The 27,868-nt window shown below is 39.1% G+C and overlaps 1 long non-coding RNA gene across 1 annotated transcript; it reads right to left on the reverse strand.

The window, feature by feature from the left end:
• Nucleotides 1–16,166: 16,166 nt before the first annotated feature.
• On the reverse strand, nt 16,167–16,561 carry LOC122009868. Its single transcript, XR_006119679.1, has 3 exons — nt 16,419–16,561; nt 16,259–16,305; nt 16,167–16,183 (listed from the first exon to the last, which is right to left on the reverse strand). It is a non-coding gene; the product is annotated as an uncharacterized LOC122009868 (long non-coding RNA).
• Between the last annotated feature and the right edge of the window lie 11,307 nt (nt 16,562–27,868).

Here is a 27,868-nt window from a genome sequence, read left to right on the forward strand (position 1 = left end):
AGTCCACCCAGTTACGGGTGACTTTTGACGAAACCAAAGTACATAACTCCTTATGTAGGGATCTATGGTGACTTCAGGTCTAAGGACTAGTAGTCATACTAATAGCCATATGAAAAAGTATATGACACTCATATAACGATCCATGATACTTTCTCATAGTGGGTCATTCAGTATACATTCTCTAAAGTATACCCATGTGTCAACTTGATATCTCTATATCCATGACTTGTGAGATCAAGTCATCGAGATGACCTACATGCTAGTTTTATTGCATTAACATTGTCCCTGAATGTTAATACTTGACTAAGAATGATTAAGAGTTGTGTTCCCTATATCATCTCACTATCGGTTCAACTAACCGATTGATATAGGTGAGAAACGTCTACTCAAGGACAATATTATACTTAGTTTATTTGGCACCAATACAAGTAAGTATAATAACCAAAATCCAAATGCCTTTATTTATATAGAATATGATACAACAAGTCCAAGAATACAATCATCAAATGATTGGCTCTAGAACTCTAGCTAACAATCTCCCACTAGCACTAGTGCCAATCAGTGTAGGCTCTAAGCCCAAATGACCTAGTGTTACCATCATGCTTCTTCTGTGCCAATGCCTTGGTCAAGGGATCTGCGATGTTAGCCTCTGTAGGTACTCTGCAAATCTTCACATCTCCTCTCTCGATGATCTCTCGAATGAGATGGAAGCGCCGTAGTATGTGTTTGATCCGCTGGTGTGAGCGAGGTTCCTTCGCCTGTGCTATAGCTCCATTGTTGTCACAATAGAGCTCAATAGGGTCAGCAATGCTAGGAACCACCCCAAGTTCAGTGATGAACTTGTGAATCCAAACTGCCTCCTTTGCTGCCTCTGATGCAGCAATATACTCGGCCTCTGTCATAGAATCAACTACTGTTGTAACACCCACAAAATTTTAAGATAAGTATATGAGCATTAATCTCTTTAGTGCCTGGAAGCTAGCATCACTGTAACCCTTTACAGTTAGCTCATCATTGCCTCCATATATCAAGAAATATTCTTTAGTCCTTCTTAAGTACTTAAGAATATTCTTGACCGCTATCCAGTGACTTTCACCTGGATCTGACTGGTATCTGCTCGTCATGCTCAAAGCATACGAGACATCAGGTCGAGTACATAGCATGGCATACATGATCGATCCTATGGCTGAGGCATAAGGGATCTGATCCATGCGGTCTCTCTCCTCTCTAGAAGAGGGACCTTGAGTCTTCGAAAGACTCACGCCATGTGACATCGGCAGAAATCCCTTCTTGGAGTTCTGCATGGCAAACCGAAGGAGTACCTTGTCAATATATGTACTCTGACTTAGGCCAAGCAATCTCTTAGATCTATCTCTATAGATCTGTATCCCTAGAATGCGGGATGCCTCACCTAAGTCCTTCATTGGGAAACAACTCCCATGCCAGGTCTTGACAGACTGAAGCCCAATGAGCAGTATGTCATCCACATACAATATGAGGAAGACAACTGTGTTCTCTACAACCTTCTTGTAGACACAAGGTTCGTCTTCATTCTTGATGAAACCAAACTGTTTGATTGCATCATCGAATCGAAGATTCCAGCTTCGAGACCTATGCAGCTTGCATACTCTGCTAGTATGCTGTGGATCTACAAAACACTCAGGTTGTGTCATGTACACATCCTCGAGTAGGTTTCCATTCAGAAACGCAGTTTTGACGTCCATCTGCCAGATCTCGTAATCGTGGTAAGCTGCAATAGCAAGCATGATCCGAATGGACTTAAACATCGCTACTGGAGAAAAGGTTTCATCATAGTCAATACCATGAATCTGCTTGAAACCTTTAGCTACCAAGCAACCCTTATAGATAAGTCCATCCATGTCAGTCTTTCTCTTAAAGACCCACTTGCACCCAATGGGTTTTACCCCTTCAGGTGGATCAACCAAAGTCCATACTTGGTTGGTGTACATGGATTCCATCTCGGATCTCATGGCCTCTAGCCATTTCTCAGAATCTGGTCTCATCACAGCTTCCTGATAGGTGGTAGGCTCATCCTCTATGAGCACAATGTCATCATGGTCAGACAAGAGAAATGATTATCTCTCAGGCTTGTAACACCCACAAAATTATAAGATAAGCATATGGGTGTTATTTGCTTTAGAACATAAAAGAAGAAGAATCAAAGAAAAAGAAATAAGAGAAATAAAAGAAGAGGTGAAGGATTGAACCTTGAACCTCCCACCAAGGATAGAAATAAGATTGTGTATGTTAACCACTAGGATAATGAATAATATGTGAAAGGGAAATGATAGAAATTGTAGTTAAAAATAAAGATATAATCTAGTAAGGGAACAAGAGAAAAACCAATGAGCTTTCTTTCTCTTGTTTACCTCTTGGTTAAGAAAAAGAGAAGAAAAAGACAAGTTGTCTTTCTCCCTTTTTCCTCTCTATTTTCGTGGAGTTTAAAGACGATAGTGAAGAGAGGAGTTAAGGGGCAAGAATAAGGACATATTCTCATTAAGAAAATACATGCATGAGATAAGGAGGAAGGGAAGAAAAGTTCATTTTGGTAACTTCCACCTACTTAGCATAAAAAGGGAAGGAACTAAAGGTTTTCATTTTTTTTCCCTTCTCCCTCACCCTTGCCGAGACTCTAAGCCTCCTCCCTCATCTCCACAAGCCAAGTTTAGGTTTCTCCCTAAGAGAAAACTAAACTACAAGAAGGAGCCTTCAAGGTGTACCTTTCCAAGCAAGAGAAATCGAAAGGAATGCTAGAAGAAGAAGCTCCCTACTTCCTCTTCACCAAGGGTACCATTTCTTAAGGATTAACAAGTGATTACTAGGTAAGCTTCCCCTCACCTGTGGTACAATGGTTTGCATGGTTTTCCATGGAGAAAGATCGCTTAGAAAACTTAAGATTTTGTTTAAGAAAATTCGGTCAAAAACAAGAAGAAGAGTTTAAGAAAGTAGTGATTAGATATGCTTTCTATTTTTCTTGTGACATGTATTTTATGTAAGAAGTTAATCTATGGTTTCCATGCTAGAATAATTAATGGAAAATTTGTTTTATGATTTACATGTTTCGGCCAAGCATGAACAAGAAGACTAGATAAATTCAAAACTCAAACTAGGCATGTTTCCTTATTCTTTTAGTTATGTACCCTATGATAATGAGGTTGTTAACTTTTCTCTTACTTGTATATTGTTTGAAACTCCATTTACATGCTCATGAATATTCGGCCAAGTAAGGAGTAAAGGCCTAGGAGAGTTTTAAACATAAGACCAAGCATGCTAAGATTTTTCCTAAGACAAGACATGAAGCTAAAATGTTATGCCATGATTGTATGTTAGTTATGAATCTTATTTCATGCTTATGAGGGTTCGGTCATGATGAGAGTTGAAGCCTAGGAAAGTTGAAACCAAGGCTAAGAGGCTCATGACCTTCTTGATAATATAATATGAAACTAGTTGATGTTTTATAGTTGCTTGTTATATAGAATTTTGAATACATGTAACTTTCGGCCACATTAGGTTTTAAAGCTAGTATGTGTAGGTTTTTAACTAAGTTTACTTATGTTGTTCCTTGTTATGAAGCCATGAAAATTGTGTAGGGTTTCCATGCTCTTGTGCCACTAGAAACTTAATTCCATGATTGTTAAGTTTCGGCCACTACAAGTTTAAAGGGTCTAGGGAAATTTGAATCCAACTTATACATGCTTATGATGTACTTGAGATATATGCTATGAAATGTAGTTGTGGTTCCCATGCTCTCATGTCACTAAAAATCTAGTTCCATGATTTACATGTTTCGGCCACTACAAGTTTAAAGGCTTAGAGAAATTAGAACCCAACTTATACATGCTTATGATGTCCTTAAGATATATGCTATGAAATGTAGTTGTGGTTCCCATGCTCTCATGCCACTAAAAACCTAATTCCATGATTGTTAGGTTCGGCCACCTTGAGTTAAGGGGGTCTAGGAAGTTTGAAATTTGAAACAAACATGCTTATGTTGTTCCTCATGAAAATGTATAACATGTTGGCTTAAGGTTCAACACCTCTATGCTACTTGTAACCTAGGATGAGATAAGCTAGGGTTCGGCCATGATATGATTAGGAGCTTAGGGAACTTAGAACCCAAACTAAATGTGCTTAAGTAGTTCCCTATGAAATATAATATGATATGAGTATAGGGTTTACATGTTTACATGTTGCTTAGAACTTGATTCCTCTTCATGAAAGGTTTCGGCCATGAAATAATTGGAAACCTAGGAGGGGTTTAAAATTTAGGTTAACATGCTTATGATCTTTCTTATGTTAGTATGTGAAGATATCATGGGAATTTTTATGTTTATATGTTGCCTAGAGATCATGTGGACCTTTCATGACTTTCGGCCATATGGGTTTAGTGACTAGATATACCTCACATGCTATGAAGAGATGATATTTAATGATTCCATGAATGGTTATGTCTTTTTAGGATATGTGTTATGTTCTTTCATGTATTCTTATGACCCATGTATGTACTATGTGCTCAAACATGCTTACTTTACGACATGATAAAATGATACGTTCGTTATGCAAGCCTATGATTCATACATGTGCTGTGTGCCCAAATATGCATGCTTTAAGATAAGTGATATGTTCATGATGTATGTTATGATTCATGCATGTGCTGTGTGCCCAAATATGCATATTTTATGATATGTTAAGAAATATGGTATGCATGAAATGATAAGAACTATGATATGTAAGTTAAGTCATGCTACTTTACTTTATGTATGGCTTGTACCAAGGGTGGGCTCCATAAGCGCCCCGGGGTCGATGGACTAAGAAACGGGCCTCGTTAGGGATGGGCTCCTAAGTGCCCCTAGGTCGATGGACTAAGAAACGGGCCTAGTATGTATGCCTTGTAGGGTTCAAGACTTGCTACCTTGGACCTACATAGGACGCGCGCATTTATGTATGTGGTACAAGTCGGGGCCCTAATCATGTTGAGATCATGTTTAAGTATGTATTGTATAAGTTTTCAAAAGACATGTTGCATATGTTGCATGATATATGTCTAGGAGTTTACCATGCTTATACTTTATGATTATGCCATGATACTTTATGTTATGTTATGATATGCCATGATGTATGCTTACACTTTATGATTATGCCATGATACTTTATGTTATGTTATGATATGCCATGATATGCTCTTAACATAATACACTTGTCTTTATGCTTTATGGCTTGTGATTTTAATATGCTTGACGGTTTTTGTGAGTAGGAAAGGAACTTACTGAGCCATGAGTGCTCATAGCTTACTTTCTTGTACCACAGATAAAGGCAAGGAATGGATGTACTAGGGGAGCAGCAGGAGGGCTTGAAGGATGTGTGCGGTAGTGGACTGGCTAAAAGAAATGACCTGCTTTCATTTAATAAGAAATTTGCCATGTTGATGTTTTACTTTATGATTCCATGACTTTAAGTATGTGTTTGGTATTAAGACCCAAAATTTATGATAAGTATGCTATGTGGACCTTTTATGTCTATTGTGACTTTTAAGTAAGAAAAAGGTTTTTAAATTCTCTAAGTAAGACTTCGGCTGTGTTAAGTATGCAAGTGTCGTCAAGTAACCCCCGTCGCCTTAGCAGGAGGGGCGGGGCGTTACAAGGCTGACGACATACCCTATCAGACCTGCGAAGAGGTATGTCTACTTGACCTGGTTGTTGTTCCTCAACTCTTTATGGAACAACATTATCCACAACACTTTGTGGTTCCAGTTCAACTTCCATCGAGGCATCAGTGCTATTATTCACATCTTGAACTTCTTCAAGATCGAACGCGCTCCCACTAGTCTTTCTAGAAACAAAGTCCCTTTCTAGAAAGACCCCAGTCATTGCCACAACTACCTTGTGCTGACTGAGAATGTAGAAGTAATATCCCTTAGTTTCCTTGGGATATCCAATAAAATAGCACTTGTTGGATTTGGGACCTAACTTGTCTGAGACTTGACGTCTAACGTAAGCCTCATAAGCCCAAATCCTCATGAAAGACACCTGGGCATCTCTCCCAGTCCATATCCTATATGGTGTCTTTATCACGGCCTTGAATGGAACTCGGTTGAGTATAAAAGCTGCCGTGTCTAGAGCATAACCCCAAAGGTATGTCGGAAGATCTGTGTGATTCATCATAGATCGCACCATATCTAATAGGGTACGATTTCTCCTTTCGGATATACCATTCCACTGTGGTGTTCCAGGAGGAGTGAGTTGGGATAAAATCCCACACTCAGCTAGGTAGTCATGGAACTCATGGCTAAGGTATTCTCCACCTCGATCGGATCGAAGTATCTTAATACTCTTGCCAAGCTGATTCTGTACTTCATTCTTGAATTCTTTGAACTTTTCAAAGGATTTAGACTTATGTGTCATCAAGTACACATAACCATATCTACTAAAGTCATCAGTAAATATGATGAAGTATCTATAACCGCCTCTAGCAGCAACATTGAAAGGGCCACATACATCACTATGTATGAGTCCTAACAAATCAGTTGCTCTCTCGCTATGCCCACTAAAGGGGGTCTTGGTCATCTTGCCTCGTAGGCATGACTCACATATCTCATATGATTTAAAATCAAATGAGTCCAGCAAACCATCCTTATGGAGCTGGGATAAGCGCTTGTCATTTATATGACCTAAGCGACAGTGCCAGAGATAGGCTTGGTTCAGGTCATTTGACTTGAACCTCTTAGTATTTATGTTATAGATAGGACTCTCAAGGTTTAGAATATCGAGTCCGTTTATCAGAGGTGCACTACAATAAAACATTTCGTTTAAATAAACGGAACAACATTTGTTCTTTATTATAAATGAAAAGTCTTTCTTGTCTAAACAAGAAACAGATATAATGTTCTTAGTTAAAGCAGGCACATAACAACAATCATCTAATTCTAGTACAAGCCCAGAGGGCAGATATAGATGGTAAGTTCCTACAACAATAGCAGCAACCCGTGCTCCATTGCCTACTCGTAGGTCTATCTCACCCTTCGTCAATGCCCTGCTATTTCTCAGTGCTTGTACATTAGTACAAATGTGCGAAGCACATCCGGTGTCTAATACCCACAATGAAGAAATAGAGAGGTTGACTTCTATAACATGTATACCTGAAGTAGAAATCTTATTTCTCTTCTTCGTAAGATCTTCCAGGTATTCTTTGGAGTTCCTCTTCCAGTGCCTTGCTTGTCTTTGATATAGGTGACACAGATGTTCAACCATATCGTAAGCGCCAATCAACTCATGTTGCTTCTGAAGCTCAGACTTCATGGTCGCGAGCATAAGACAGGACACATCTAATGCGTCATCTTGATGCTTCTTGTAAGCATCTCGGTCTGCTCGCGTGGTAGTGGCAGGAGGAGCCTCCGGAATGGGCTGCTCCAGAACGTACAGTTTACGTTCTTGGGTGAGAACTATTCTCAAGTTCCTGTACCAGTCCAGGAAATTTGCTCCGTTGAGCTTGTCCTTCTTAAGGACAGATCGCAGAGAGAAGGTGTTTGTATTCGACGTCATGGTAATCTACAACAGAAATAAATGCAGAAATAAATATCATATTCTTAATCATTTAATTAAACCTTTAACTAAATGATGCTCCCACTCAATTCTATAATTCATATGGGACAAGATCCACATCATACTAACCCTTGAGCTAGCTTTGGCTAATACGCCCAAGACTTAGTATGATCGGTAGGTAACGATTACCAATTACATCTCTATGCAACTCTTGTTTATAGGATCAATATCCGCATTTATATTAAAACTCGAGTTAGCTTTGGCTAATACGCCCGAGAGTTAATATATATGTGATTTTGACCTATCTTTCCAATCGTTGGAAGAATGCCTATAGTTATACTCGATCTAACTGAGTTAACTAGGAATACTCAATCTAATTGAGTTGTACTCACCCATGCATTGATAGGCGGGACCAAGATTGTCCCTCCGTACCCTACCAAGATAGTATGTGTTGCTCTGTTTTGGCAGATTCAACAACTACATGCGATCGAGGTAGTAGTAGGTATCACGACACGGTAGGCATTAGAGTTGACGTAATTTAGATCTAATCTAAATGATGATGCGTATCAAATACTTGATTTAGATCTAATCTTATCATGGGGTGCATCATGTGCACGATTTAGATCTTATCTAATCGCCAGGCACTAATTAACTACTTAATTAAACATGCATCACATACATATAAGCAATTAATTAAATTATTTTGTGATTGTGTCATGGCCCTACTACGATCTTCTCAAGCCAATGAGAAGATCGGATGGTCAACTTAAGGTCAACAGCTTCTCAAACTTCTTCCTTTGACCACCTTGTGTTGCTCGCGCCCTCCTCGTAACTCCGTCTCGTGTGGACCTTCCACCGCTTCAAAATTACATTACAATTTTGAAAGTCGAGTTACATTCGAGCCTAAATCTAATTTACAACCAGAATAAAAAGAAGGCACGACGCGCAGGTCGCGAAAAATAAAATAAATAAAAATAAGATACAGCACGCACATCACATAACGGCACGCAGGCCGTATTATGAATTACAACACATTTCGAAATCCAATTTGGGTCATTTGGGCCATGACTATCACAAAATTAATATATAATTCAAAATTATATATTTTTCATAATTTTCTATAATTTTTTTATAATTTTACATATTTTATGAGTAAATTTTTCCCGGCGGTCCTGATTAGCGATTTCGGGCGCAATCGCGGAGGGCAGTACCCCTACCCGCGATCTAACCATCGTGAGTTTCTCCTAAGTGATCCAAGAGCACCTTAGCCCGCAGTCCCAAAAGATTTTGGGTCGAAACATTACCGTTTTGGAAAATTCTTCTCGGTAGTCGAAGCCAACAAGTGCCGAAACATTTGTGCTTCGCTTCTACGAGAAAAATACCCATAAAATCATAAAAATTAGAAAATTCACAGAATGTTACAGTATGCATATTTTTCACAAAAATATTAATTTAAACTCGTACTCGATTCGCACGTGGCTCTGATACCACTGTTGGATTTTTCGGGCCGCGAAAATCACCTTTTCGCGTCGCGGAAACCCCGAATCACCCTAGCCAACGGATCTCGTGCGAAGAAAAGATTTCAAAACAAAATTACGAGTACGAGTTTCTACTTAGATCTACTCCTAGATCTACATGAAACGAGTTATACCTTTGAAGAGAAGCCCTTCGCATTCCCGCTCGTCCAAACGGTGCCGGATCTCAAGAGTATCAAAATAGATACTCCTCTAGAAGTATTCACACGAACACGTAGGTGGAGAAAACCACACAAAAAAGGTGTGCTAGCACCTATGTGTGGTTCGGCCAAGTTGAGGAGGAGAGGGAGAGGGATAGAGCTCCAAGAGGAAGAAGAAGGAATAATGCACTTGAATGAGGAAAATCAATTTCATCCCCATTCAAAAGTGGCCGGCCATATTCAAAGTGTAACTCCCAAAAATTGCATTAAGTGCAATTAATGTGAAGCTATTAAAGAAAATGATTTTGTAACTTCCATGAGGTGGCACCCATGATGATGTGGAGTAACATCATTGGTCCACATCAATGCCAACTCACAAATGAGATGGCATAAAGTCAAGTCAAACTTGACTTTTAATCTTCCTCTCAAGTCAAGTCAAACTTGACCAAATCTCTTCCATGGTTGATCTAATCTAACCATTTCATTCAAGTCAACTTAATATAATGAATCTAATTCATTAAATTAAGTTAATTTAATGAGTCATAATCTAAATTAGACTCATTGAATACATGAATCCACTTGAGTCCAACTCAAGTTAGCCCAATTAGGATTACTCTTAATCTAATTTGATTCATCAAATGAATCTAATCCTCTTGGTTCATCATATGAACCTAATCTCCATCTAATTGTCCTTAGTGTGTGACCCTATAGGCTCTTGTAACGTTGACAATGTCCTAAACCCATTTAGGAGCATAAGTAATGAGCGGTATCTAGCAACACATCATTACTACCCAAGTTACAAGAATGTTGAGATCCAATATCACCTTGTGACTACTAATTGTGACTCCTCACAATATATGACAAGTGTCCTTTTATCCTAGACATCTAGATTGGTCAATGTGAGGCATAGACCGTGTCATCCTCTGACCAATCTAAATCTTGAATTCCAAGTAGACTCACTAAATCAAATGACCTCAATATCCTATATTGACTCATTTGGGCATGGCCATGCACTTCGTGGTCTCATGCTATCAAGAATACCGATGTCTCTCCCGTCATATAGGAGGGATAGATCCCATCTACATCACTCACATCCCTCTGCATAATTTGTTATATACCCAGTAATCGCCTTTATAGTCCACCCAGTTACAGGTGACGTTTGACGAAACCAAAGTACATAACTCCTTATGTAGGGATCTATGGTGACTTCAGGTCTAAGGACTAGTAGTCATACTAATAGCCACATGAGAAAGTATATGACACTCATATAACGATCCATGATACTTTCTCATGGCGGGTCATTCAGTATACATTCTCTAATGTATACCCATGTGTCAACTTGATATCTCTATATCCATGACTTATGAGATCAAGTCATCGAGATGACCTACATGCTAGTATTATTGCATTAACATTGTCCCTGAATGTTAATACTCGACTAGGAAAGATTAAGAGTAGTGTTCCCTATATCATCTCACTATCGGTTCAACTAACCGATTGATATAGGTGAGAACCGTCTACTCAAGGACATTATTTTATACTTAGTTTATTTGGCACCAATATAAGTAAGTATAATAACCAAAATCCAAATGCCTTTATTTATATAGAATATGATACAATAAGTCCAAAATACAATCATCAAATGATTAGATCTAGGGCTCTAGCTAACAGTGATACCTACCACTACATCGATCGCATGTTGTTGTTGAATCTGCTAAAGCATAGCAACACATACTATCTTGGTAGGGTACGGAGGGACAATCTTGGTCCCGCCTATCAACGCTTGGGTGAGTACAACTCAATTAGATTTAGTAACTAGTTAACTCAATTGGATCGATTTTAACTATAGGCATTATCCAATGGTTGGTAGATAGGTCAAAATCACGTTTATATTAACTCTTGGGTGTATTAGCGAAAGCTAACTCGAGTTTTAATATAAATGCGGATTTGATCCTATAAACAAGAGTTGCATAGAGATGTAATTGGTAATTAGTTACCTACCGATCATACAAAGTCTTGGGCGTATTAGCCAAAGCTAACTCAAGGGTTAGTATGATGTGGATCTTGTCCCACATGATTTATAGAATTCAGTGGGAGCATCATTTAGTTAAAGGCCTAATTAAATGATTAAGAATATGATATTTATTTTCTACATTTTTCTGTTGTAGATAACCATGACGTCAAATACAAACACTTTCTCCCTGCGATCTGTTTTTGAGAAGGACAAGCTCAACGGAGCAAATTTCCTGGACTGGTACAGGAACTTGAGAATAGTTCTCACCCAAGAACGTAAACTGTACCCTGCCACTGCCCCGCGAGCTGACCGAGATGCTTTCATGAAGCATCAAGATGACGCATTAGATGTGTCTTGTCTAATGCTCGTGACCATGAACTCTGAGCTTCAGAACCAACATGAGTTAATGGGCGCTTACGATATGGTTGAACATCTTTGTCAACTGTATCAAGGTCAAGCGAGGCATGAGAGATTTGAGATTTCAGTGCAAGATATCAGACGGGGCTCCTGTAGGCCCATATGTACTCAAAATGATTGGGTACATAGAGAACCTACAAAGGTTGGGGTTCCCACTTGGCCAAGAGCTGGCCACTGACCTGATCTTGCAATCCTTGCCGGATAGCTACAGTCAATTCGTTCTAAACTACAATATGAACGAGATTGACAAGTCACTGCTCGAGCTACTTAGTATATTGTGAACTGCTGAGCTGAACCTTAAGAAGGCTAAGCCCAACACTGTTCTGATGGTTCAGAAACATAAGGGCAAGGGCAAGCCCAAAGGCAAGGGAAAGTCCCAAGCCAAGGGCAAAGGCAAGGCACTAAAAGGCGCCTACCTGCTTCCACTGCGGTCAAACCGGGCACTGGAAGAGGAACTACAAGGTATACTTGGAGGATCTTAAGAAGAAGCGAAGTGAGACTTCCACTTCAGGTATATATGTTATAGAAGTCAACCTATCTATTTCTACATCATGGGTCTTAGATACTGGATGTGGTTCTCATATTTGTACTGATGTGCAGGCGCTGAGAAATAGTAGGGCATTGACAAAGGGCGAGGTGGACCTACAAGTAGGCAGTGGAGCACGGGTTGCTGCTGTTGCTATAGGGACTTATTTACTATCTCTGCCCTCTAGGCTTGTACTAGAGTTAGTCGATTGTTGTTATGTGCCTGCATTAACTAAGAACATTATATCAGTTTCTTGTTTGGACAAGAAAGGTTTCTCGTTTACAATAAAGAACAAATATTGTTTCGTCTATTTAAACAATATGTTCTATTGTAGTGCACCTCTGATAAATGGACTCTATATTCTAGACCTTGAAGCCCTATTTATAACATAAATACCAAGAGGTTCAAGTCAAATGACCTGAACCAAACCTATTTCTGGCATTGTCGCTTAGGTCATATAAATGACAAGCGCTTATCCCAGCTCCATAAGGATGGTTTGCTGGACTCATTTGATTTTGAATCTTATGAGACATGCAAGTCATGCCTACTAGGCAAGATGACCAAGACTCCCTTTAGTGAGCACAGCGAAAGAGCGACTGATTTGTTAGGACTCATACATAGTGATGTATGTGGCCCCTTTCAATATCACTGCTAGAGGCGGTTATAGGTACTTCATCACATTTACTGATGACTTCAGTAGATATGGTTATGTGTACTTGATGACACATAAGTCTGAATCCTTTGAAAAGTTCAAAGAATTCAAGAATGAAGTACAAAACTAGCTTGGCAAGAGTATTAAGATACTTCGATCCGATCGAGGTGGAGAATACCTTAGCCATGAGTTCCGTGACTATTTAGCTGAGTGTGGGATTCTATCCCAATTCACTCCTCCTGGAACACCACAGTGGAATGGTGTATCCGAAAGGAGGAATCGTACCCTATTAGATATGGTATGATCTATGATGAGTCACACAGATCTTCCGACATACCTTTGGGGCTATGCTTTAGACACGACAGCTTTTATACTCAACCGAATTTCATCCAAGGCCGTGATAAAGACACCATATAGGATATAGACTGGGAGAGTTGCCCAGGTGTCTTTCATGAGGATTTGGGATTGTGAGGCTTACGTTCGACGTCAAGTCTCAGACAAGTTAGGACCCAAATCTGACAAGTGCTACTTTATTGGATATCCCAAGGAAACTAAGGGATATTACTTCTACATTCCCAGTTAGCACAAGATAGTTGTGGCAAAGACTTGGGTCTTTCTAGAAAGGGACTTTGTTTCTAGAATGACTAGTGGAAGCACGTTCGATATTGAAGAAGTTCAAAATGCGAACAATAGCACTGAAGCCTCGATGGAAGTTGAACTGGAACCACAAAGTGTTGTGGATGATGTTGTTCCACAAAGAGATGAGGAACAACAACCAGTTCGAGTAGACATACCTCTTCGCAGGTGTCACGCCCCCAGAGGAGTCCTTACCGAAAAATTTCGGCAGCATCTCCCCTGTACGGGTGACAATCTGAGGCATACATACATACAAAATACATCAGCCACATACGGCTGGAATATATATACACAACCACGCAGTTATATAATCAGCCCACTCGGCTGGAACAGAAATAAACACAACCACGCAGTTATATGATATATAGTAATCAGCCCACACGGCTGTACTAAAATCAACGCAGCGGAAATCACAATCAACGATCACAAAACACAAATCAACTGACTGCGAGCCGGCTCGGCTTGACACAATAATATCAAACCAAATACAAGAGAATACAAATATATAAACAAGTACAAAACCCAAAATACACATAACGTAAGAAATACCGAAATCGTAAAGTCGTCCTCGAATGTGACGTGGAACTGGCGGACAGGATCTCCAGGCGACTCCATAACTCCTTTACCTGTTACCTGGTGAAATTACCAATATGCGGGGTGGTGAGTATAAAAACTCAGCGGGTAATAGACAAATAGTGCATGAGTTTAGTAAAACAAACTAGAGATACAAAGGTATACAGTCTCGTATGGAAATAGCAGATACTACAGTGATATCATAATAAGTGTCCATACCTGAAACCATATCCTAGGCTAGTGGTAGAAGGTAAAGTGTAGCAAAGTCCTGCTACAGTACTGCTCATAACTACATGGTATCATGTGAGGTATATACATGTCAACAGTAGGTAGGCCAGTGTCTAAACACATATCACAGGTATAAATCTCAACCTATGTAAGCATAACAGCATAAATAAACAACAGCAGTATAATCTAGCAACAGCAGCATAGATAAGCAACAACAGCATAAGTAAACAACCAGCAGATATAATAACAACAGCGTATGTACGGATGGTCACCCCGCCCACCTCTCTGCACCACGACCCCTGTATGGTCGAGAGGCCGGATCGATGACAAACTGTACCACCCAAAGGCCGCCACTACTCTCGAGTGACCGGATGGACAGGTGCATAGTAGCTGAATAGCTACGTCTGCGACGGGGTCCCTGCTGCCGCAACTCCAGCCGCCACTACCCATGAGTGGCCGAGTGTGACACGACAGGACAAGCGGCACGCTCCAGCTACCACTACCCATGAGCGGCCGAGCGTGCGGCTCAGGCCAACGACCGTCTCAACCACAAGGGAGCCAAAGTCGTCGGCTATGCATGCAATGACATGATGCGAAAATGCAACAGGTATGCTACATGAAGCCAGCATGCTCAGCAAGGTGTGTAAATAAACAGAAATCAAAGCAGGTAAACATGGTATCAGGTGTCCATATATCCAATACCTACTATCTAATGTCTGGTATCTGGTATCCAATACCTAGTACTATAGTATCTGCTAAATATCATGAATAGCAACAAGAGACTGTATAGATACATAAACGAGTAGCTCAAAGATTGAGTGGAAGTATCAAGCGCAGGAAAAATAAGAGTGGAGTCAAGATAAACATAGTAGCCAACTAAATATATAGCTCATGCACTAAGATCAATGTGCTAAAGAGATAAAGCAAGAAGTACCCGCCTTTATACGTAGTGCGTGTCAACCGTCTTCAACAACTCCAGAAGATCACATCCAACTCGGATCCTACAAATACAGGATACGAGACAAAACTAAGGATCTATAATCAATGTATCAACTATCAACAAACCTAAACCGATTCAACATCTTTATTCACATACTTCCATTTAATCCAAGAAAGCATAATCAACCCATCCAACTAATCCAGTCAAATTTAATTCCATCGACAACTAAACATCATGAATCGAACATGCATAATTCTCCGCATAATCCATTTCTAACTACCACATCTGACAATCCAACCAACACAACTAATTATTCGTTAATCAGGACACCACAAATTAAAATCTAAATCAGAAATGGATACATAACTATATCCACCCCACACCATCAACCAAAATCAATCAATCCATCACAAGACTACAAACCAATCTCCAAACACACAAATGAATCAATCCTATCTCACAATAAACTTAAATTAGCCACCCAACCACCACAAGAAATCTGAAATCAAACTCCATCAACCACACATGAACAACAAACTACAATATTCAAATCGGTCCAAATCCAATTAACAACGGTCTACCCAAATACTCACCAAATTCATCCATTAATCAATCCAAAGCTATTTAATCAACACATCACAACTGAATCCACAACTTCTAATCAACTATCAAGCTAAACATCATAAATCCAATACACTTGAATCAATTTCTATTCCATAAATAAAAATCCATCATGTATCGACTAATCTACAATTAACACATCCATCCACATACTTCTACGGGTTAGTAACAATTAAGCATCCAACTAACTAGATAAAGAAAAACCATCCAAACAATCTAATAATTTTCCCATTCCAATCCTCTTACCTCTTCTTCTTCGGCAGCCAGAAATTGATACGGATCAGATGGAGTCAGCCACAAACCATCGGCGATGTGAAGAGCGAAACCAAGCGAAGCCACTGCCTACCAAACATCTACCCCCAATCAACACTACATAAAGATCAATGTCCAAATCTACTGCCAAGTTTAACTAATTACCTTCAAGAATTAATCCAATTCCATAAACTCCTCTCGGATGAATGCTACTACTGTGATCATGAGCAAAGGCGGCAATGAAGACCAATTTCACTCGGCACCACCCAAAAAGGCAACCACACACAAGAAATCAGCGAAAGGAAAATGCAACAATGCCTCTCACCTGGCCATCAGTGTTGCTGTCCTAACCTCCCTCGAACAGGCATCGTCGGCTAGGGAAAGAAACCAGAGCTTGAGGCTGCTCATGACAGTGAGGTCGAGCCCTGCCCTAGCCTTGGCGATAAATGCCCCAAAGCAGTGGCCAGCAGATGATGCAGGCTCGTGGTCGGAAATGGCAACTTGCGGAGGAAATCCGACTAGGGCAAGCAACAAGAAGCACCGGTGGTGAACGGATCAAATGATGACAGTAAGAATAATAGAGGAGTAAGGGATTTGATTGAGTGCACAACCTCGTCATCACCAAATCTCCCATAGCCGGCGGTGAATCGATGGCGTGACAAGCCGACTCCCGAAATGGAAAGCTGCTCTTTTGGTCGGCGACGAAGACAAGATGAAGAGGCGATCACAGCAAGAGGGGCGGAGGAGAAGAGGAAGGAAATCGGGTGGAAAGGGTTCGGCGTCGGCAAGATCAGGAGACGGTGCTGCAGCTTCAAGGTCGCTAGCACGTTGCCGGCTGAGGACTTCACCGGCGGCGATCGAGTGAGGAGGAGCTGGTCACGGCAGCGTGAAGATGAGAGGGGAGGAGGAGGATCGGCGCGTTTAGGGGAAATAAAGGATCAGTGGAGGAAATAGGATACTTAGGTTTAATAAACTTAGGGTTTACTTTATTAAACCATAAGTGAGTTCTTTAATCAACTCTCACTAAAATGGTGTTCCAAACAGGCATTTACCAAGCCCATGAATGTATCCCCCCTAAATACGTCATAAAAGCTCCAATTAAATCCTAGAAAATTCCTAAAAATTCCCGAAAAATCCAATAATATTATTTGTCCAATAACCTTATTATTTAGATATTATTTGGGTGCTATATTTTACAGCAGGTCTGATAGGGTACGTCGTCAGCCTAAAAGATACTTATTTCTCTTGTCTGACCATGATGATGTTGTGCTCATAGAGGATGAGCCTACCACCTATCAAGAAGCTGTGATGAGACCAGATTCTGAGAAATGGCTAGAAGCCATGAGATCCGAGATGGAATCCATGTACACCAACCAAGTATGGACTTTGGTTGATCCGCCTGAAGGGGTAAAACCCATTGGGTGTAAGTGGGTCTTTAAGAGAAAGACTGACATGGATGGACTTATCTATAAGGGTTGCTTGGAAGCTAAAGGTTTCAAGCAGATTCATGGTATTGACTATGATGAAACCTTTTCTCCAGTAGCGAAGTTTAAGTCCATTCGGATCACGCTTGCTATTGCAGCCAACCATGACTATGAGATATGGCAGATGGATGTCAAAACCGTGTTTCTGAATGGAAACTTTCTCGAGGATGTGTACATGACACAACCTGAGGGTTTGGTAGATCCACCGCATACTAGCAAAGTATGCAAGCTGCATAGGTCCATTTATGGACTAAAGCAAGCTTCTCGGAGCTGGAATCTTCGATTCGATGATGCAATCAAACAGTTTGGTTTCATCAAGAATGAAGATGAACCTTGTGTCTACAAGAAGGTTGTAGGGGGCATAGTTGTCTTCCTCATATTGTATGTGGATGACATACTACTCATTGGGAAAGACATCCCTTTGCTACAGTCTGTCAAGACTTGGCTAGGGGCATGTTTCTCAATGAAGGACTTAGGTGAGGCATCCCGCATTCTAGGGATACAAATCTGTAGAGATAGATCTAAGAGATTGCTTGGCCTAAGTCAGAGTACATACATTGACAAGGTACTCCTTCGGTTTGCCATGCAGAACTCCAAGAAGGTGTTTCTGCCGATGTCACATGGCGTGAGTCTTTCGAACACTCAAGGTCCCTCTTCTAGAGAGGAGAGAGACCGCATGGATTAGATCCCTTATGCTTTAGCCATAGGATCTATCATGTACATCATGCTATTACTCGACCTGATGTCTCGTATGCTTTGAGCATGACGAGCAGATACCAGTCAGATCCAGGTGAAAGTCACTGGATAGCGGTCAAGAATATTCTTAAGTACTTAAGAAGGACAAAAGAATATTTCTTGATATATGGAGGCAATGATGAGCTAGTTATAAAGGGTTACAGTGATGCCAGCTTCCAGACCGATCAGGATGATTACTGATCGCAGTCAGGGTTCGTATTTTGCATTAATGGTGGTGCTGTCAGCTGGAAGAGTTCAAAGCAGGACACAATAGTTGATTCTACAACAGAGGCCGAGTACATTGCTACATCAGAGGCAGCAAAGAAGGCAGTTTGGATTCGCAAGTTCATCACTGAACTTGGGGTGGTTCCTAGCATTGCTGACCCTATTGAGCTCTATTGTGACAACAATGGAGCTATAGCACAGGCGAAGGAACCTCGCTCACACCAGCGGACCAAACACATACTATGGCGCTTCTATCTCATTCGAGAGATCATCGAGAGAGGAGATGTGAAGATTTGTAGAGTACCTACAGAGGCTAACATCGCAGATCCCTTAACTAAAGCTTTGGCACAGAGGAAGCATGATGGTCACACTAGGTCATTGGGGCTTAGAGCCTACACTGATTGGCACTAGTGCTAGTGGGAGATTGTTAGCTAGAGCCCTAGAGCCAATCATTTGATGATTGTATTTTTGGACTTATTGTATCATATTCTGTATAAATAAAGGTATTTGGTTTTTGGTTATTATACTTACTTGTATTGGTGCCAAATAAACTAAGTATAATAACGTCCTTGTGTAGAAGGTTCTTACCTATATCAATCGATTGGTTGAATCGATAGTGAGATGATATAGGGAACACTACTCTTAATCATTCTTAGTCGAGTATTAACATTCAGGGACAATGTTAAAGCAATAAGACTAGCGTGTAGGTAAACTCGATGACTTGATCTCACAAGTCATGGATATAGAGATATCAAGTTAACACATGGGTATGCATTAGAGAATGTATACTGAATGACCCGCCATGAGAAAGTATCATGGATCGTTATATGAGTGTCATATACTTTCTCATGTGACTATTAGTATGACTACTAGTCCTTAGACCTGAAGTCACCATGGTTCCCTACATTAGGAGTTATGTACTTTGGTTTCATCAAACGTCACCCGTAACTGGGTGGACTATAAAGGCGACTACTGGGTATGTAACAAGTTATGCGGAGGGATGTGAGTGATGTAGATGGGATCTATCCCTCGTATATGACGGGAGAGACATCGGTATTCTTGATAGAGTGAGACCACGAAGTGCATGGCCATGCCCAAATGAGTCAATATAAGATATTGAGCTCATTTGATTTAGTGAGTCTACTTGGAGTTCAGGATTTAAATTGATCAGAGGATGACACGGTCTATGCCTCACATTGATCAATCTAGATGTCTAGGATAGAAGGACATTTGTCATATATTGTGAGGAGTCACAATTAGTAGTCACAAGTTGATGTTGTATCTCAACATTCTTGTAACTTGGGTAGTAATGATGTGTTGCTAGATACCGCTCATTACTTATGCTCCTAAATGGGTTTAGGGGCATTGCCAACGTTACAAGAACCTATAGGGTCATACAGTAAGGATAATTAGATGGAGATTAGGTTTATATGATGAACCAAGAGAATTAGATTCATTTGATGAATTAAATTGGATTAAGAGTAACCCTAATTGGGCTAATTGAGTTGGACTCAAGTTAATTCATGTGTTCAATGAGTCTAATTCAGATTATGACTCATTGAATCAATTTAATTAAATGAATTAGATTCATTATATTAAATTGGCTTGAATTAAATGGTTGGATTAGATCAACCATGAGAGAGATTAAGTCAAGTTTGACTTGACTTGAGAGGAAGAGGAAGAGTCAAGTTTGACTTGACTATTTGCCACATCATTAGTGATTTGGCATTAGGAGGACTAACGATGATGTGCCACATCATCAAAGTTTGCCACCTCATGGGGGTTACAAAGCTATTCTCTTTAATGGCTACATTTAATGAGGATGGGGGTTACACCTTGTGAATGTGGCTGGCCACTTAGTTGGAATGAATTGGATTCATTTCATTCAAGGCAATTATTCCATCTTCTTCCTCAAGTGCTCTTCTCCTTTCTCCCTCTCCTTCTTCTTGGCCGAATCATCAAAAGGTGCTAGCACATCTTTTGTGTGATATTTCCATCTGCATGTTCGTGTGGATACATATAAAGAGTTGTCTACATTGACAACTTCGAGATCCGGCACCATTTGGACGAGCGGGAACGCGAAAGGCTTCGATTCAAAGGTATAACCTTTTTCTTTTGTAGATCTAAGTGTAGATCTAGGTAGAAACTCGTATTCGTATGTTTTCAAACCTTTTCTTTGCATGGATCCGTTGGCTAGGGGCTTTTGGGGTTTCCGCGACGCGAAAAAGCAATTTTCGCGGCCCGAAAAATCCAACACTGATAGGTCGCCCCTACATTTTTTAGTCCAAAAGGCATAACCCTATAACAATAGGTACCTTCAGCTATAATAAAACTATCCTTTTCCTAATCATCCTTAGCAAGAGGTACTTGATGATAGCCCTGGTAGGCATTCAGCACTCAGCTGCAACCACCGTCTTACGGCTGTGGACTCCTCCGTTCGAGAGCCTATTAGCTATCACAGATTTTGGTGAGTATGCAGGATGAATAAGTTAAGCAATTTGGGTTTCCTAACCCTAATTGAGATTTCGTTTGGTTATGTAAATTGTAGTAGGTTAATTAATAGGGGGCTAATCAATAGTCGTATTTAATGATGATTGTCCTAAATAGGTTTGAGGATTTGATTTAGCTAATTAATTTATATATAATTAGCTAAATTTGTATATCATGTATTGTAGGACGTTGATTTGCAACGAGTTGCCTTACGTGAGATTTCCTTTGGCATGCGCGATATTTGAGGCGAGAACCTTGACTTATCTATTTTGATATGTCATGTTGATATTCTTAGTATAACAAGTAGTAATAATTATGTTTATATCTGCATCGACATGTCACTATCTGTTTCCTAGCATGTTTTGTTTGTTACTTGTTTAGCATTCATGCCCTGTTTATTATTTATGTTATAGAGGTAGTGACATACCATGCCTTATGATACCGGGCTGGTTAGATACCATACCTGACCTGTGTACCTAGATCATATTATTTGATCCACGTATTTGGTACAAGTTTTTTATGGAGGTAGATATGATCAGGATATTTCTATAGTTAGTGTCATGCACCATCTCGCATGATTGCATGTTGTGTGATAGTCGACTCCATTATTGTTGAGCGCATCACTAGTTACATGGATCTGCACGCACAACCACTCATGGGTTAGTGGTATATCAGGCAGGGTGTATGACATTTATGCTCTGTTAGGCTCCGCTGGTCCACTTTTGGGTAGTGTGATGTTGCGTGGTAGCCGGCAAACAGATTTGCTCTGTTTGGCTCCGTTGGTCATCTCATGGGTAGTGTTACGCAGCATGGTAGCCTACAGGGATCCCACCTCTGGATTGTGTCAGGGAGATGAGAGCATTGCGCTCCCCCACTTATGATTTGGGGTAGGAGGATAGGTGTACTCTAACAGCATCCCATCCACTCGGTCACTCATCAAGAGCAGTGATGGCAGAGTACACAGTTGTCACAAACCTACCCACTCGGTCTCACCATCGTGTGTGAGATGGTTGACTAGCGTCAGGGGTGACCAGGACATATCATTGGCATCATATGCATGATGCATTTCTTGCTTATGTTTGTTGTACTTTATTTGCTGCAAATTGGATGGATGCATAGGATTAACATGCATACAGGGACATGTATTTTCGGTCTGATGACCTTATTATCCTGATAGGAGGCCCTGGTGAGTACAGTTTCTCCCTTATCTTTAGTTGTGCATTGTTTCATTACTTCTAGAGACTGTACGCATATTTATTACTACTGGTTATTATTTACTACACATGTCAACTAGGTATCCGCTGAGTGTTGGACTCACCCCCCGTTATTACCATTTCAGGTTAAGGCTGTCCGGAGGAGTTCCAGTAGCTAGTTCCCCCTTCAGGTTGCGAGGATTTCCGTTTTGGATTTTCTTTTTGGTTTCTTATTATGTTATCATCTACATTTCCAGATTTGTACCTTTTGGCACTTGGATATTTATGATCCCTTATTATCGGTGAGTTTTCGTTTGGATGTATGCTGGTGATTTGAGTTTTATAAGTGTAGTTGAGTAGGACTTATGATTTGAGTTTTATGGGTGTAGTTGAGTAGGATATTTGAGATGTTTTCCTTATCGTTGCTTATGTTTGATTTTTTACTATTAAACTGCATGGGTGCTTGCATAATATTTATTGTTATTGTTCCGGCCATGTTGGCTGAGGTATATGTGGCCCTGAGGGCATTGTAAGAAGTTTCATATTATCACCCGTACAGGGGAGATGCTGTCGAAATTTCTTCTGGCAAGGACTACCTGGCGCGTGACAATCTGTCTCTATGGATAACTCTCTAGATTTGGACTCAGATTCGAACTCACTTTTTCCCTGATCTTCTAGCCTCGATGGAGTCTCATGAATCTCAATCAATATGATCAACAACTCGAATGTGTTCTTGTAATCTTTTAATTAACACAAAATTTTATTAGGCAAAACACTAATTAATATATCTATTACCTTTGTGTTTGCTTCTAAGTTTCGAGAAGGTTGTCTTAGTGTAATCTAGTTACCAAAATTATTGCTTCCTACAAAACATTCCATCATTCGCCTCCAAGAATTAAAATAGACTTGATTATATAGTGGAGGTTCATAGATGCTTCTTCCTACTTGATAGGATGTCGACATTCTTGCAAGTAAAAGATAGAAAACAAATGTCCAAGACCTTCATCTTGGGATTAGCAGTGCAAGGTAAAGAATAAAAAATATTATTTAAGAATTAAAGAAAACACTTTTAAAGAAAAAGAAAACATTTTTAAAATTGCTCAAAACATGGTTAAGTAATTTAAGAGCAACTTGGCTCTAATACCAATTGAAGAATCGAAGAATGCAATAGAGGGGGTGAATATCGCTCGTCAAAAAAAAACTCTTCCTTTTCGTATCGTAAAACCAATCAAAGTAAGCAACGGAAAATAGTATAAGAAAATAGGCAACTCGGGTGGTTACTTGATTCAGAGCCTACGTCGACTCCTACTCCAAGACCCACGATCCTTGACCATATCGTTGGGCAATCCACTATGAATCTTCTTTCCGAGATCTTCGAAAAGAAGCAATGCATATATATAAATGCAAGTAGAAGATAGTAACAAACTACTATCTTCTTTCAAGCTTAAATAAAAATACAGGCAAAAATAGAAGAAGCTCGGTCGGCACTTGAACGAAGTAGCAGCTTGCTTGAAGATGAAGTGCAAAGTAGTAGCATGAGCAGCTTTGCACAAAGATGAATTGAAGAATTGATTGTCTACCTCAGACCTCGAGCTCCTTTTTATAAGAATCGTCACTGTTCGGTCGATTGATCCTTGGGTTTGGTCAACTGAACCTGCTCCCTTCCTTCTTCGCTGAGATCCAATCTTCGAGCATTAATGATATTTAATGGTTTGGTCAACCGATCACCATGTTTGGTCAACCGAACATTGAGCCTTCCCGAGATTCACAATTAATGCCATTAATGAGAGATCTTTCAGTCGACTAATCCTCCGGTTTGGTCAACCAATCAGCCAGGTTTCCTTATCTGCTTTGGCTCAGTCTGATCTATGCCATATTATGAAGGTTCATTCTAAGTTAGCTTTGATCGAATTATGCTCTGCTTTAGTCTAAACTAGTCTCTAGTCTGAGTTAGCCTTGTTTGGTCGACCGATCCTCCAGTTCGATCGACCGATCAGGTCATCCCTGCAAAACAGAGTTAGACAATTCCCTGCAAAACAAAGATTAGCATAGTAATATAGTGAGATGCATAAATAGTAAAAGACAGTAACACTGTCTTGATCTCAACTTGAAAATTTTCCCTGTTTCTTCAGTTGGATTAGTGACCTAGGGTTTGTTCCTTCCTAGAACATAACTTCACTGTCGCTCCTCCAGTTGCTTACCTCAACCTACCTACAAAACCTTGGTCCTCCAGACCTATTTAGACTTTGTCGCTTAGCATCAAATTAGCCCACTAGGACTTTCCCTCGATCTTCGATCCTCCAGACCTATCAAGCTTCCTTGCCAAGTATCAGGTCCTCTTGATTCACTTGGTCTTTCCACCTGGTTCCACGATCTGCTAAGTCTTTCTTGCCTAGTTATGACTAGGACTTTCCCGGTTGAGTAAACAGCCTATACACTCAGTCAACTTGTTAGATCAAAACAAGACTTAACTTAAACCTTTGATAGCATCAAAACTTCTGGTACACCTTGTACCAATAGATAGTTCTCAAATAATATCCTATGGGCTATAGATGACAGTTCTCAAATAATATCACAGCTCCAAATTTCTGTAAGCAGGATAAGATTTATTTACTAAGCTATTTTTTTGTTTTCTCTCTATACATCTGATCATGTATGGTTGTTTGCTTATAAATTTCCCTTTTTTACATTCCTATCCTATCAGGTTTTATACATCTAATGCTGTGGTTTTCTACAGCAACTAGAGATGGTCTAGAGTTAGCAAAGTACAATCTTACACAAGACTGGAGTTGTAGCTGGAGTTCACTAGAGTTTGTACTCTTGAGTTGGACTCACAAATATTATTATATTACTGGAGTTGGACTACAATCATAGCCTTCTATTTTATAACTTTGTAGACTAGAGTTTGCAGATTGGATTTGAACTTTAAACTTTGTTATAGAATAGATTTTCTGAATTGTATTTTATCTGGAGTTTCTCTATTGTACTTTATCTAGAGTTTGACACGTTATGTTTTGAGAAATTATTAGTGTACATTTGTGTGTTTGTGAAATTATTAGTTTCTGATTATGTATTGGTGGTATTTAAATGTTATCAATGTTTTTTCTAATCAATACAGAGTTATTAAACTATTATGAATATTAATTAAATACAATGGTTCAAAACTGTTATTGAACCATTGAGTCCTCAAGAAAGACAACTGATTTTAAGCGTTATCAAACTGTCATCTTTGGTATAAAAATATAATGGTTTAAAACTCTTATAAAACTGTTGTCTTTGTTAAAGGACAATGGTTTTTAAATGTTACGAAACTATTGTCTTAGGTATAAAGTAGCAATAGTTTAAAATCATTGCAGAACCATTGTCTATCGTGATGTCTATCATGATAAAGGATAATGATTTTTAAACGTTGCAAAACTATTATTGTTAGAATTAAAAAATAATAGTTTAAAAATAATTTTCATTGAGGGGGGTTTTAACAACACCATCAATTACAACAGTTTTCGAAGGACAAAGACAACAGATAAAATTCATTGTCTTTTAGATTTTTTGTTGTAATACATCTTCAACCTCGATTGCACGTTGTCTTGAACCTTTTACTTCTTTTTTTTCTCAAGATAATCTGTTCTGTACTAATCTAGATTGGTATATAGATTTGTGTTGATGTGGTTTTCTCATTGCTTCAAACAGTAAGTACCATTTCTCATGCTCTATAGGATAATCCTATCCCTCACAACACTTTTCTTGTTATTTGATGACTTGTTATTCTTTTTCCTAAGAAAACTGAATAACCTTAATCTTCAAAAGAGAAATTAGATTACTCATTAAATATATGAATTTAAAACAGTGTGTCTTTTGTATTATCTGCTTCACCCACAATGAAAGCTTAGATATGTCAATGCTTCAATTTGGTGGCATACTCTTACTACTTATTCTAGTTATGATAGTTTTAGTACAATTCAAGAATCATTAGTAGTTATTTACGTTCTGTATATAAAAACTAGGGCACTTAACAGTGTAGAAATATTGCAATAAAAACACACTAAAGAATTTCCATCTCATAGTATTTACTTTTGAATTTTTCTCTGCTTCAAGTATTGGATTGTCTGTTTTAGTTTAATTTTTGAATCATTGGTAGAAGCATATACAATTGAGACACACCTAACTTGTAGAGTGCACTCTCTTCTGAAACATTGATTCTTGTGATAGTATAATCTCCAAATGCAATCTTAGTCTGGCATTTATTGTCTTTACTTACAAAAATGGATGGTAGAGTGAAAACAATGCTCAAGATAATTGAAGTTGATGCAGAATTCAGGAGCTGGTTGGTTCCATGATACAATGCCAAGCATATCAAAGAGGGATCCTGCTATATAATTCCTTATTTTCTTTAGAAGGAAGGTATTTATATACAAAATAGTTTTTATTGTTGTTGAAAGAAATGTCACTTCATCTATCTTATTAGCACTTACCATCTCCAGGGCATAACTGGGTTGTCATTTTTGTCTTCTAGTGGAAAACTCTAATAGGTTAGGAATTGCATTTAATGTCTGCAAGCTTTCAATTGATTCAACGCTAACGGGTGTTTGCTTTGGCTACAAATTCACAACTTTCATATAACTTCTTCATGTTTTTCATGGTACTGGATCAATAGGAGAATGGAGTTTGTATTTGCAAAATGTTGATGCTTTATATAATCATAATTCTGTATTTGTGCATTCTTTGTGGTCATCTTCAATTTGTATCCACTATTCATTACCCACTAGTTTAAATTATGTTTCTTTCTACTAGATTTTGATGATATTTTGTTTATTTCATTATGTACAAGCTGTCCTGGAAGTAAGCATAGAGATTTTTGCAACTGTTAATGAAGATGATGTTACTAGATGGATTGATAATGTTGTTTACAATAAAAGATGCTTGGAAAGAATTGGGTACTCTTGGCTTTCAACGAAACTATGAATGGTATTAGATATTTTGACAAAGGCTTAATTTGCATTAGGAAATGTTTAAATTTTTAATGGATCAAATTTCTAATGTTGTATTAACTTTGGATGTAAAAGACTTATCAATAGTGTTTTATTATAAAATTGACTCAAATGTTTATTAGATGAATAAAAATTATGTATTCTTATTTTGATTGCATTTTAAAAAATTTTATTTATATTTTAAGTGATGAATGAATTATGATGATGTCTAAATTTTAAATTTAGATTATACAATTAAAATAAATACTAATGATAATTGTATGAGATTGATAATTGTATATAGTTAACATCACATCCTAACTACAGTGAGTGGTGTAAGTATCCTAGACTAGTTTTGATGTGATCAATTGAGTTAAGTTAGGTACTGTGTCATTTTAATACCTTGTGTCTAAGTGTGCAGGACTTAGGAACATAAGAAGTCAAGCGGAAGATGCTGCAAGTGAGAAGGGTGGCACAAGAAATTAGTCATGGACTAAGTGCATCCGAGGAACGAAAAGTTACGGAAGAGTACATAGGTGGATGAGAAGAACGCACGTGGAGCGTTCGAGGTACAAGAAAATGGGATGAATCCTACTCGAGGAGAAGGACAAAGATGAGTTTGGATGAGCTAAACTCTGATCGATTGGAACATCACCCAAGCGAGTGAGTGTGAAAGAGGTC

This window comes from Zingiber officinale, chromosome 8A (assembly GCF_018446385.1).
Source record: "Zingiber officinale cultivar Zhangliang chromosome 8A, Zo_v1.1, whole genome shotgun sequence".
Taxonomy (NCBI): Eukaryota; Viridiplantae; Streptophyta; class Magnoliopsida; order Zingiberales; family Zingiberaceae; genus Zingiber; species Zingiber officinale.